We start from the raw sequence: 13444 nt of genomic DNA, 5'->3' as shown, positions 1-13444 counted from the left end.
AATATTGCTGAAGTAATTAGTGAGTTGATAAATCTGCTATGTATTTGATTTTATGAATTCTGAAAATAACATTTTATTAGCAGCAGTTCATTTCCACTTTGCATATCATTGTAGTTGCTTTCTTGTTTATGTTGTATGATACCAATTCCATGCACGAAACACAACAAACAATAAATGTTTGATTTCCAGAATTATAAGGGGTTTAAAACATTAAACGAAGAAATAAGAGGTTGAATGCAAACTGTTTGACATTATTCTTTTCAGCAATTTGGTTTAGTTTTTGGGACATTTAGGGGTGCCCATTACAGTGGTATCAGAGCTATAAGTCCTGCCATCCTGTGGAGGTCTTATAGGGAATTTGGAACAGCCGGATAGAGGGAAAAAGTAAGTAAAAAACACAGGCTAAGCATTTATGTTTGAGCATGCAACAGGGGCCTTATAATTTTTGCGATACCAGAGCAAGACAAAATAGGATTTCAGATTTGCAAAGCAAACAGTCTAGTACATCTGTGCAGGGGGACATTGAATCTAGCCATACAGACACGGAGGAGATATTCTTTGATCAAGACAACAATATGGGTGATCGAGATGACAGGAATACAGAATTAGGCGGAGGCGAGAATGCTGGTCCAGATCAGGGGGAGGTACTGTTCAGAGAGTTATTGGGTACATTAGAGAAGGGGCAACGTATGCAACAAGAGCAGAATAGGCAAATGGATATGATGTTGCAGCTTATGGCTAGACAGATGGGCATCAACATTGATGATTTGTATGCTGCTCCAGAGCAGAAGGTAGTTGATTCCTCAGGTGGGATCGAGACATGTATAGAGCCAACCAATTATGATGTTGGTGATGTGGGCATTTCGACAGAGTCAGTAGAGACATGCGTGCAAAGTCAGGAGACCACATATGAAGCCTTGTCAGGGGATGATGATGTAGCAATAGTGGAATTAGGAGAATGCAAGGGAACTGTCATATCAACAACCACTTCTATGTTAGTTGAACCATCCAATGAGGAGTTTGGTAATAAGCATGCGGTTGTAGATGTGTGCTCTGATGATAGTACACTTGTTATTGCTAATGAGGTGAGCAATATAGTGACAGAGTCATATTATACTATCGATCAACAAAGTGTTAATGTTCACTCTTGGGATAGTACTATGTTCAACATGGATGCAACATTGTCTTATGACAATCTGATATTTGAGGTTGATGTTAATCATTCACCTGAGTGGAGATGGGCTCAGTTTTCACTATCTACAAAGATTCAGTTTTGTGTTGCAGCAGTTGGGAGGAAGAGGTTTCAGAGATCTTCTATGGAGCCGCCTTCTGGTGACATCCAGACTTATACTTCATCAGCACAAGTTTTGGGAGCTAACTTGCAGGACATGTGGTTGGTCCTAATGATGTTCATTTGCAATTTGTTTAATGTCTATATGGATATCACACATTACTTCAATTGGGATCCAGGTGGAGGTTGGAGTTCATTATGTTGCTTAATTGCTTGAGGACAAGCAATTTCAAGGAGGGCGGATTTGTAATGATCCCATCTTTTAGCAGTTGACCAAGTGTGTGTGCATTAGCCTTGTTCTACATGGTCTCGAGGGCTAACGAAGGGTTTAATGGGATCTTGGAGTGTTTTGGCCTAGTCATTTCCAGTTTGGGCCAAAACGAAGTTGATTTACTCAGTTTCAGGCATACTTACTATTTTTAGTAAGTCGGCAGGACACAGTGCAGGTCAATTTTGGTGATTGGATTCGATACTCCTCGGTGAGAGCTTTTCGATGAGCTATCACTTGCATTATTCGGAGTCCGATTGCTAATACATTTTAATGCCTGAAGTTTTATTAAAGTAATGTCTAATTTAATTGTAAAATATTAAATTGTTACTTTAATATTTATTTTATGGTGATGTGTACCCAAAGGAGACATAAGGGGTATTTTAATATATGTTTTATATTATACATCTTTTATCCCACATTGCCCATATGATTTGAGCGGACCCATGGGAATAGAATAAAAGGAAGCATTTGTGGCTTCATTAGGCAGGTTGAATATGAGAAGAAATTGGTGTGTGAGTTGCAGCTTTGTTTTTGGCATTTGAGGACGTCTATCCTCTCTTGTAACATTCTAGACGTCATTCCCTTGGGGTTTGGCCTTTGGAATTCTTTCTTATTGGCTTCATTATCAGGCAGTTTAGTTGCATTTCCGGCTACAGGCAGATTTGATATTTTGCTCATATCTTCTTCACTACTTGTCCGATGCTTATGCCGCTTGGAGGGAATGGTATTATGAAGGTAGTGGACTGATTGGAGGACAAAGTATTGTAGCAGCAAGTTCGTAAGCATGGGCTGGAGTATTATGACAATATTGCTGAAGTAATTAGTGAGTTGATAAATCTGCTATGTATTTGATTTTATGAATTCTGAAAATAACATTTTATTAGCAGCAGTTCATTTCCACTTTGCATATCATTGTAGTTGCTTTCTTGTTTATGTTGTATGATACCAATTCCATGCACGAAACACAACAAACAATAAATGTTTGATTTCCGGAATTATAAGGGGTTTAAAACATTAAACGGAGAAATAAGAGGTTGAATGCAAACTGTTTGACATTATTCTTTTCAGCAATTTGGTTTAGTTTTTGGGACATTTAGGGGTGCCCATTACAGTTAATGATACACACACACAAAGTTATACATGTGTGTATATGTGTGTCGATAGTTTAATTAATTATTAATTAGTCATAATGCTTAATAGATAAACATACCAGATTGATCAAACTAATCTAACCAAAGCTACAACGTTAATAATCCCTCTTAGCTAGGGAGGATAGTTTTTATGATCAATATAAAAGAGGAATATTATCTCAATATGTTATATATTAAAGTAAGGATATCAACATACATCCATCATTTAGATGATACCTTGCGCTATCATCAAAGTATGGTACTTCCAATAATATGAACCATAAGATATTCACCATAATTATATTTTATTTGGTATGTTCACTAGCATCAAGTCTCATGATGCATATGAAGGAAAATATCTATACATGGTGTCTGCAATGCTACGTCTCATAGTATACACTGTGCCATATCTTAGTAATGTAACTTCAAAAGTTACATGAGATGAGACATGTACTATCATGATCTCCATAGACATAACCCAAGTAATATCCACAATGAAAATAAGTTAAACTTTTTTAAAGATTGTCATCATATAATAATAACCACAATCAAACATCAATGAAAGATCGTCACCTTCCATGATATTTCTACATAATCATGTAGTAACTCACAAGACAAGAAGAATACACACATATACATTTTAATTAAAACTTAACTAAGAATCAACCTCATAAAATATAAATATATTATAATCATACCAAGTTTATTGTTGGAGAGATCCACTTTTAATTTTGAGAGGGGCTTGGAAAGAATGTCAGAAGTTTTATCATCTTTGTTAATTTATCTTAGTTGTATGAAATTTATTTTCATCACATCCTTGATATAATGCTAGAGGATATCAATATGTTTTTGTCTATTATGAAATATTAGATTACCAAATGTCTTATACAACTTTGATTATCACAATGAATAATTAATGGGGTCCATGGATCATCCACACAATCCTACCAGTAATTTCCTCAACCATACTGCTTCTCGAGACACCATGAATGTTGCAATGTACATGGCTTTCGTAGAACTCTAGGTACGTAATTGAAGATTCCTTTCTATTGAAAAGGATATCATGACAAAGCCTAAGATGAAACAACACCCTAAGGTGTTTTCACAATCAACAATACTATCAATCTAGTTCGAGTCTAAATATCCACATAGGCGTATATCAACATTATCATATTTTAATGTAAGTCCAATAGTTCCACATGGATACATCATGATATGTTTTTTTTCTAAAAGATGCATTTTCCTAGGTTCATCCATGAACTGACAATTGATCTCATTTTGGTTTTGCCAAGGTAGTGACAAAACACTTAAGTCATTACTTAACAAAACTTAGTATGTGCCGAGTAAGTAGTGTATGCCAAGCAATATACATAGTTAGTGCTGAGCACCAGTATGTGCCGAGCAGATGGTATATGCCAAGTCACTCAAGTGCCAAGCAAGTCAAATATGCCAAGTGATTCATATGCTGAGTAAAATAGTGGATACCAAGTCATTTAGGAGTCAAGTTAAAAAATTAATAATATAGTGAATGTTGAGCACTAGAGCTTTCAAGTGCTGAGTAAACCATTTTTTGCATAGTTGTTTGTAATGGCACAAACTTCTATGTAAACCATTTTTGGGTCAACTTAAGGATTATTTTATGATTCTAGAAGATATATACCAAGGTATATTGAGAATCCCTATGCAATACATGCAACCAATCAAAATAAGGGATGTACAAAGTGACAAAATGGATGAATCACAATCGTTGATTCCTACCTAACCCTAGCTCACCTAAGTCTTCTTAAGGGGGGAAAACCCTAAAGTGTTTATGTGTGTAGATGAGAAGAGAAGGGCAAATGCTAAGTGTAGAGAGAGAGAATTCATGGTGACTATGGAGCTTACGGAAAAGATATAAATTGCAAAATCAGTTAGAGAGAACAGAGTTGAGTAGTTAAAGGATAGAGGAGACATTTATGATTAGGAGGATCAAGAATAGACTTGTAAAGAGGAGATTTGATATCTAGTAGAAAAGTGATAACTAAAGGATCATGGTGCTGATAATTTTAATAGGTGATACAAAGAAAATCTCTTAACCGAGTAGTCTTAATAGGCTTTTGTAAATCCTTTAACATGGTGCTTACTTTATTGTAATTTAAAGTCCTCTAACAAGACACACTTTTAGTAGGGTGTTGAAATCCTTTAATAGGGTAAGATTTAATAGTCTTTGTAAGCCTTTAATAGGTTAGACCTTTCATAGGGTAGATCATAGTTTATGATCAAACAATTGTAACCTTCATTAGATACACTTTACAACTATAGTAGTAAAGATTTGTGGGTGTCATTCCCACTCCAATTTTACCTTCTCATTGGAGGGTTTCTGGGTAACAAACTTATTGTGTTATGTCTTATTTGTTTTGTGCTATAGATGAACATGTGTAGCTATCTATTTCAATATACATGCTAAATTGTGAGATGGATGTGTGGTGAATAATTTATGGTTAGAGTTTTGAAGTACTCATTCACCCTCCCAGAGTTTACTTTCCTATTGTTATTTCCAAACATTAGTATTAGAGTCTTGTTCTCTAGAAAGGAAAGCTTCATAGCTTTGAGGAAAGATCTTGAAGATGAAAGTCTACAAGTTGGGAAAGACTACTGAGAACCAGAAGATTGAAATCTAGCTTGCACTACACCAACTCATGAAAGCAAGAGATGAACTGCAATGTTCATTGAGGAGAATGAAAGAGATGGCTATTGAGAAAAATGGCACTCATTACCAAGAGGAAGACACTACTAGACTATTTGAGAATGGGAACTCAAGTGAGTTTGATGCAATAGTTATAGATCTGATGGAAAAGAATGGTGCCCTAATTGAAGAGGTTAGAAATCTTAAGATAGAACAAGAAGTCCAATTAGTATTTATATGTGAGGTGATCGAGAAAAAAAAGAAAACCGAGGAGGACAAAGTCATGATTGAAGATGAAAAAATAATGCTGACCAACAGACTAGAAGAGAAGACATCAGAGATAAATAGGATTGCTCACATGCAACTAGAAACAATGAATCAAGTGATGATTTCCAATCATGAATTGAATGGAAAAGATATCGAGATTACAACCATTAAATTACAAAATGAACAACCAAAGAATGAATTGAGAAAAGAAAAGAAATTTGCTAAACGTTTCAAAAAACCTAGTGAAGCCATCAAATAATTTGAGAGACTGATGAGATCTCATAGATCTAATAATGATACTACTAGATTAGGATATACCATACTAAGGAAGGAGAATCATCTAAAAGTGGTGAACAAAGAAATAAAAAAGGTAAGAACTAAAAACCCACTTATCATAATTGTGGAAAATTAGGTCATACAACAAATGTTTGCAGGAGCAACAATGCAAATCAAAACCCTAAGCATAAATTCAAGGGTTACTGTCATAAGTGCAACAAGTAAGGATATCATGCACATGAATGTAGGACCAAGACCTCAAGCACACATAGATTTGAAGGAAATTTCCATAATTGTCAGAAGTATGGACATAAGGCATATGAATGCATATCTAATGCCAATTAGACATCAAACAAGAAGACAAAGGTACAACAAAATAAAAAACTCTACAATTGGGATTACAATACAAGGTACAGTTGTCACTATTGTCAAGAGTATGGACATGTTCCTAAGAATTGTATTGGAACACATTTCAGAGGCAATTACAATAGATGGTTGAGTGAGACTACATACTTTAGCTATTTGAAGACTGGTCATATTAGCAGAAACTATCCAACCAGATCACCAAAACTGAGTAATGGTAAAAATAAAGGAAAAGAAAAGGTCAATGTTGAAAAGGTCAAAGTGCAGATGAACAAGACATGGAAGAAAAAGATATATTTCAACACATCAAGTTCATATGAGGTCACTTCATCCAATGGATCAGGTGATCACATCACCCCCAACTAAGAAATCAAAAGGTATGCATGGGACTGATAATTTCAAAGTTACTCCATACATTAGTTCCAAGAATCTGAGTTCTAAAAAAGATTATATATGCATGAATTAAGATGCAATGTAATGGTTAGAACCTAAAAGAAATCTATAGTTTTGTTAGTTTTCATGTTGTTTCTGAGCGATGGAATTATGTTAGTAGTGGCCAAGCTTGTTGTGGTTGCTGAGTTAATGGAAATCACGTATAAGTCGAGTGAGTGGGAAATCCTATGATAGACGATCTTACAACTATATAAGCATTAAGCATTTATTGCCAAATATCAAGGGTTATATAGTCAATTTTTGACTGATTTGCATTCATTAGAGATCAGAGAGTGCACGAAGAGCATAAAGAAAAATGAGGAGATAGATTCAAGTGTTTGTGAATTGGATTCAACTACTACTCGTTATCATTCATCAGATTCAAAAGGTATTTCACTAGTGTCAAGTTTTGTTGTTTGAATTTTTGTGAACCCTAGATACATAAAATGGAGTCTAGCTCTTTTGCAAATGTTAGGAAGGAAGGAAAATAAGTTTTTAATGTGCAATTAACTAGTAATGAAATTAGAAAACCACCCTTTTGAGCTATTCTTGAGATAACATATAAGGGAGACATGTTTAGTGTGCTATCGATGATACCACCAAAGGTTTTAATGATACAAGATGTTAGATGTTGCTACACTAGAAAGATAGGAGATGTTGGAGACATGGAAATAAGAGATGCATACAATAAATTATGTGATAATGGAGTTTTGAGGGAAGAGTACAAGATTGTTGAATGAAAAAGTCTTTAAGAATGATTGGATATGCATTGTTCTAAGCTGTATTCATAACAATTTCATTTGGTTGGAAAATAGACCCATTAAGATCACTAAAAGGATCGTCAACTGAGTGACGGGGTATCCAACCCTAGAGATACCTAAAACTATGGGGAGTGCTGCAAAGGAGGTGATTGAAAGAAATACAAGGATAGTATGGAATTAGAGAGGGATGCCCATAGACACAATTTTAAATCCCCTAATTGATTGTGCAGTGAGAGTAATTTCTCACAAGTTCTTTCAATCGAGCAGATTGAAAAATGTATCTTGCATGGCTATGGATTTCGGTTACAAGATAGTGAAGAGAGATCACACTTATGACCTTGTTGAGTTACAACTTCAGTAGTTATTAGAAAACTTGGAGGCCATAAGAAAGAAAAAGAGTGCACAATGCAAATTTGGTTCACTACTTGTCTACATACTCTTCTTTGTGCATAATACTTTTCCAACATTTGGTCAAATAGTGTGGAAGACCAATAGGCTAATGAAATTACAGATTATAGATCTAATTGAACAACTTGAAGAAAATTTTGAAATAGTAATGACAAGCTACTTTGAAGACTTCAAGAAGTCTATGAAACGAAGGCTAAAGATTCTTGTATCAGTAGTTGAAAAATACTACAATGATGTTTTCTTTCTAGTTGATGTAGATTACACATATGTGTAGGAAGCCATACCTAGGGTCAGATGGCTGAAGCCCTTTCCTTATGAAATAAATGAAGATTAGGCATCTACAGCTATTACATCTTTACCAGAAGAGGAAGTTGATAAGAGTACCACCTCATTTGGAAACTATGAGTAAGCCAATCAAGAATCACAATTGATTTGAAGACAACTACTATGATAAGAAAGAAAAACAAGCTTGTGAAGAAGCTAAGTGAGAGATTTGGTGAAGGGGCAGAGGAAGAAGGAGAAGGAGATGAAGATGATGAAGAAGAACATCTAGCTAAAGCCCCATTGGCACTCACTCTAGACCAAGGAGAAGATCAAGAAGAGAATGTAGAAGGTGTTGAGGAAGGAGAAGTTGAGGAAGCACCTAAGCCAGTTGAAAAGAAGAGGAAAGAAAAGGATCTTGAAGTGGAGAAATCCAAGAAGAAGCTTGTGAAAGTTTCACAAAAAAATCTAGTAGTACCTACTACTAGGTCAAGTACAAGGGTAGCCACCAAGCAAATAAACCAAAAGGAAAGAGATCTATTGCCTCAACAGAGTTGAGCTAGCCTACAAAGAAGACACATGCATGGAGAAAGTATGTTGCTCCAACTAAGTCAGATGAGGAGAGGACATAATCAAATGACATCATTCAATTTAAGGTGGTAAACCACAATCCCTCATCAGATATAGACAAGTTGTCTGAGAATGTTAAGAATAATGTAGACTTGTCTAGTTTTGCACATGTTGTATTTGATAAGTTAGGAAAGATTGATCAAAATAAGGTGGAAGAAGCTATGTATGAAATGATGGATACATTTAAGACCACACCTATAGAGATTTCCAACTCACTACCAAAGAGTCTTTATGGCTGAGTTGAATAGAAGTGGTAGTATAGCTTAACAACAGAAAGACAAATTAGGGAGACTACACTTACCAGAGTAATGCCTACTTTAGATAAGGAAAAGATGACAATATCCATAAATAAATTCAAGGGGAGATTTTTCCCCAAATATAGAGCCTTTAACATTTTTCAAAATAACATTGAAGAGGTTGTCAAATAGAGCACCCAGATATGGAAAGTCATCTATGGGTTGACAATAGAAAAGCCAAGTGACCAAGTTCCTGAGGAAGTTGGAGATAAGAAAGATGAACAAGGAAAAGAAGTCCAAGTCAAAGATGGTCATGTGGGAGGTACTGAAATAACAGAAGTAGCAGAGGCTACAATTGATGATGAGCAACAAGATGATTAGAATGTACTAGAGGTACAAGTGTTGAGTGCTAGTCCCCTACATGTAGACCAAGTGAGTCACTAGGACTCAATACACATAAAGGATGTTCCTAACAACTCTGCTTAGAACATCAATCCCTTGATAGAGGAAGACATGAAGAAACTTTTGATTGACTCCACGACTATATCTAAATTATGCAACCATCCTATATTGGTGAGAGTAGATGATATTGAGAAGGCAGAATTGGCATCTGCAGGGGAGAAATCACAAGAAACATCCAAAGTTCCCCCTCAATCTGCAAAAGTTCAAGAACAAACAAGTGTCACAACTAATACACAAATTGCAATGCCCATTATGGTATATCAGGTGAAGGATGTAGTGACACTACATATCATCACATTAGTGCCAAATCTTTTAATGCAAGCAATATTAACTATTGAGAAGGATGGGATAGAAGTCCACATAGGTCAAGAAGCCAACCTTGCACCTATCTCACAATTGCAAGGTGAAGATGATAGCAAAGTGAAGCAGAAGGATAGGACTGAAGAGTTAGTTTTGACTACTAAGCTAGAGGAACAAATTTCTATACAAACCTTGGTTACCCTACCAGTTTCTATATCACCTCCTACTAGTCAAAATCTTTAACGACCAAGTACAAATGCTACACCCTTACAAATATCAAGGCCTAGTCCTAGCACATCTAAGTATGTTGAAGGTACATCTTATGGAGATGTAAATTTAGATGAGGTGATTGAACTACCAAAGTTTGATCTTGCAACAATCACCATAGAACAAATGAGCATTCTACAGGAAGTTCTTCAAAGAAAGAAACAACAAGAGTTGCTTAGACGAGAGCATAGGAAAAAGCAAGTAATTCATGACATCAAAGAGATATTTCTTGATGCATTCAGTCTACTAGAGCTAAGTGAGGAAAAACCAATCATTGAGCAACTAGTCAACATAGTTTATAAGATCAGGGATAAAGACCTATTGTACAATGTTAAATTTCTAGAATGGTCTAAAAAGAAGTTTCACTCTAAAGTTCTTGAAAATATTTCTAGTGCTATTGCACTAAGATAGGTTGACTTAGCAACCAAAATGGAGGATGTGAAAAAGGTGTTGGAGAATATATTTTCTCTTTACACAAAGCTTTGTGATGTGAATTTATTCACACAAGAACTATAGAGGGCTATTGACTAGCTACAAGGAGATCTATAGTCCACAGGTACACCATTGAAGCTATCTCTTAGTCAAAGCCAGACTCATTTTCAGACTATACTATCTACTCAAGGTAACTTATCCCAGCTGCAAACACAAGATACAAACATAAGAGCTACCTTGATTAGTATCCATTCCATGTTGACCCCACACAGGGAAGTATTGAATAAGGAACTAGCCTTCATTGAAAAATTGATGAATAAAGATAAGCAACTTTCAACACATGATGACCTAGTTGACCTTGTTGCCTAGCTAGATGTTCAATACCAATCTCTAGAGGTCGCATGCAATAACTGGGATGTAGCATTGAAAATAAATGTGGAGGTCCACAAAACATTATTTGATAAACACACTATCAGTGTACCACCCAAATGACATAAGAGTCAAGAAAGGGGGTTATAAGGTTTTTTTAATGAAGGGGAGTACAATTTTGATTTAGGGGAGTACTCATGCAGAAATAGGAAACAACAAAAGATCACACACTTAATCAATAGGAGTACAAAAATCAGTTATAGAAAGGAAATATCAACTCAGGGGGAGTTAATAAAATTTTGGTGCAATAAGGTATCAGTGTTATGTCATTAGTTTTAAATTTTTTGTAATTTTGTATGAGAGTCAAGTAATGTATATAGATTATTTGAGTTATGCACATAATTTAGGTTGTATATGCATGAAAAAGTTTTCCACTCATGTCAAAGGGGGAGATTGTTGATCTCATTTTGGTTTGGACAAGGCAGTGACAAAACATTTTAGTCATTACTTAACAAAACTCAATATGTGTTGAGTAAGTAGTGTATGCCAAGAAATATAAATAGTTAGTGCTAAGCACCAATATGTGCCAAGTCACTCAAGTGTCGAGCAAGTCATATATGCTAAGTGATTTAGATGTTGAGTAAAACAGTGGATGCAGAGTCATTCAGAAGCCTAGTTACAACATTAAGAATATAGTGAATGTCAAGCATCAGAGCTTTTAAGTGCCAAGTAAACCATTTTTGGCATAGTTGTTTTTAATGGCACAAACTTCTATGTAAACCATTTTTGGGTCAAATTAAGGATTTTTTTACAATTCTAGAAGATATATACAAAGGTATATTAAGAATCTCTATGTAGTAATGCAACCAATTAGAATAAGGGATGTATTGGAAAAATGGATGAATCATAATCATTGATTCCTACCTAACCCTAGCTCACCTAAGTCTTCTTAAGGAGGGAAAAACCTCAAGTGTTTGTGTGTGTGTGCAGATGAGAAGAGAAGGACAAATGCTAAGTGCAAAGAGAGAGCATTCATGGTGACTGTGGAGCTTATGGAAAATATATGAATTGCATAATCAATTAAAGAGAATAGAGTAGAGTAGTTAAAGGATGAAGGAGACATATCTGATTAGGAGGATCAAGGATATACTTGTAAAGAGGAGATCTGATATCTAGCAGCAAAGTATTAACTGAAGGATCATGATGCTGAATCATTTTAATAGGTGATATAGAGAAAATCTTTTAACTGAGTAGTCTTAACAGGCTTTTGTAAATCCTTTAACAGGGTGCTTAGTTTATTGTATGTTAAAGTTCTCAAAAAAGGCACACTTTTAACAGGGTGTTGAAATCCTTTAATAGAGTAAGATTTAACAGTCTTTGTAAGCCTTTAATAGGGTAGACCTTTCACAGGGTAGATCATAGTTTATGATCAAACAATTGTAACCTTCATTGGATACACTTTACAACTGTAGTAGTGAAGATTTGTGGGTGTCATCCCCACTCCAATTTTACCTTCTCATTAGAGGGTTTTTGGGTAAAAAACTTATTGTGTTATGTGTTATTTTTTTGTTCTATGAATGAACATGTGTGGCTATTTGTTTCAATTTACATACTAAATTGTGAGATGGATGTGTGGTGAATGTTTTATGGTTAGAGTTTTGAAATATTGATACACCCCCCCTCTTAGAGTTTACTTTTCCATTGTTATTTCCAACACTAACTAAGAGAATTTGTAACATAATAAATATCTGGCTTGGTAATCACTAAATATATTAAGTATCTAATTATTTGATGATAGAGAGTAGGATTAGCTAATTGTGACTCATATATTACATCTTTTAACTTATGTAAATTTATTTCAATAGCTATAGACATAGCTTTGCAATCCATCATTCCAAATCTATTTATAATATCAATAACACATTTAACTTGATTTAGAATGATATAATTCTCTTCTCCATGCTTATATTCCTTAGAAGTAATGCAAGAGATCGAGGTCCTTCATATAAAATTTAGAAGAAAGATCTTGTTTACATTTCACAATGAGATGATCTTCACTTGTGATTAGTAAATCATCAACATAAATAACAAGGATTAACATATCACCATTTGTTACTTTGAATTAGAGATTAGGATTTGCTTCATTTATGGAGAATCCCAACTTGATGAGATAATTGTCTATCCTTTTATACTAGGCTCTAGGGGTTTATTTGAGGCCATAGAGAGTCTTCTTCAATCTGAAGACATAGGAAGTGCTATCATGAATAATAAACCCATTACAACCATTCAAGAATATAGTCTTTACAACCATTTGATATATATTTCATTCTTTTGAGGTGGTGATAACAATTATAGTCTATACTAAAGTGTACCTAGAAATTGGGGTAAATATTTCTTCGTAATAAATTCCTTCATTCGTAGAAGTCTCTAGCAACAAATCTAGCTTTTTATTTTTCAATACTTCCATGTGCTACGTATTTGATTTTATATTTCCATATGGATGAGACAAATGAATTTCCTTTAGGCCTAGTGTACAATGTCTTAGACATTATTCTTTAGAATGGATTAATATTCTTTAAACATGACATCCTTCCAAACTTGATATTTTAGTGCTTCTTTAGCA

This window comes from Cupressus sempervirens, chromosome 3, assembly GCF_028749045.1.
Source record: "Cupressus sempervirens isolate cs-2001-9-10 chromosome 3, ASM2874904v1, whole genome shotgun sequence".
In the NCBI taxonomy this organism is placed as follows: Eukaryota; Viridiplantae; Streptophyta; class Pinopsida; order Cupressales; family Cupressaceae; genus Cupressus; species Cupressus sempervirens.
This window is presented reverse-complemented; position numbering follows the sequence as displayed.